This window comes from Macadamia integrifolia, chromosome 7, assembly GCF_013358625.1.
Source record: "Macadamia integrifolia cultivar HAES 741 chromosome 7, SCU_Mint_v3, whole genome shotgun sequence".
Lineage (NCBI taxonomy): Eukaryota > Viridiplantae > Streptophyta > Magnoliopsida > Proteales > Proteaceae > Macadamia > Macadamia integrifolia.
The window spans coordinates 30,007,460-30,009,273 of NC_056563.1; positions in this window are offsets into that span (position 1 = coordinate 30,007,460).

Sequence of the window (1,814 nt, forward strand, 5' to 3'; positions counted from 1 at the left end):
AAACCCAATTTTAAGAGATACTGGATCTATAACTTGATTTTCCTGCAAATCCAGACACGCACAAGCACCAAAAGAGAGATGTGGATCGATCTTCCTTGGTTAATTCTCTCCTCCAGCAATCCAGGAAAGTTGCAGAAGATGAGAGAGAGAGAGAGAGAGTTTTGGGTGTGCGAGTCTAGAAATGGGAAATGAGAGTTTGTTCTTCGTTGTAAGCTTATCTGGTATCTGGTCTCCCCCCACCACCGCCAATGGCTGAAGAGGTTTAACTGTACACGATTGGTGGGATGGGTTTTAATTTTATTTAATTAATATATTATTATTTTTTAAAAATAGGGTTGTTTGATGCACGTGTCTTAAATTCAGATACAGACCACTTTAATTGGGTTAAGAAATGACTACCTAATCATAAATGGGACCCACTCATTTTCGGTAACGGGACTCCGCATATATTCCCACGTGTTTTTTTGTTTACTACGTTGGGATGATTTGCTTATGCCACGTGGAAACATTATTTCAAAATTTTAAATTCGGGATCCTGATTTTGAACCGTCAATTCTAGGGTTTTTCTTACCCGGTTTATGTGACCAATTCCATCACTAATTTTCATAATTGAAACTGTTGGAATCGAAATTGGTCGATTCCAAATTTCCAACCCGATTTGATTGGAATGGATGATTCAATTCTGATTCCTCAAACCATGTAGGAGACAAGTATGGATTTCTTTGATGCTCTCTCTCAACTTGGCATTTGGGGATTGTTGTTGCCATGTAGAATATGTTGCGACCCACAGTATCGCAGCCAATACAGAAGGATGGTTTTCCTGATATCAACCCAGCACCCAGACTGTTAAAAGAGCAGTCTATGAATCACATCTCGTTTCTATAGGCATAATTAGGACTTGTTAGTTGTTATCTTCTTTTGATTTTGATTGTTTCTTATTTTAGTCCTAATTTTCTTTGGAGTGAAAAGAAATCCACGACACCATGTAGATTCTTTGTTGGTAACTCACTATAAGAGATTGGTCGTTATCAGCTCAACCATTGCTTCTATGGTCTACGATAAGTTAGGGCATAAATCCAACAAGTATTTAGGCAAGGTAGAGCGGATCTACAAGCACTAGTGCCATAATTTTTTAGTACTCATGAAATGATATGACTTACCCTTATTAAAAGATTACTTTATAAAAAGAAGAAGAAAAAAAAAAGATTACAAATTAGTTGACACCTAAAATGAAACTATTACTTCATATGATTATATCATTAACATGAAGTAATTCAATATTTTGGTCATTTTTTTTTTTTTTGGTAGAAGATATTTTAATCATTAAATTTCAATCATATCCTTATATATGAACATTACTAAATATAATAAGAAATAAAAATAATTCATAAAATATTGTTAGATAATGACTACTAAACTTCCTTCCTTAAACCAATGGTAGCCACAAAATATTCCTCTATATTATTGCCTTTTTTCTTTACTGATGAATTCCGTATGAATATATATTAAGTACAGAAAAACACGGGGTCAAATGACTCATATCAGCACCAAGGTTATTAAACTTGGAATCGGGATCCAGGCTGAGTCCAGCCGAGTCCAATTAAGCGAACCGGCCATAAGCGAACCAGCCAGAATCGGCTCAGCCAATTCCAATCCTTGAAACCCTGATCAGCAAATGGAACTTCCAAAATTCAGTACAACCGGTAAGATCCACCATCTCACATTCAATAGCTTTCCCTGAAGTTTAATCTCCATAGTGGAATTCTAGTTTTAATTAAAAAAAATAAAAAAATAAAAAATTGAAAATATGCATA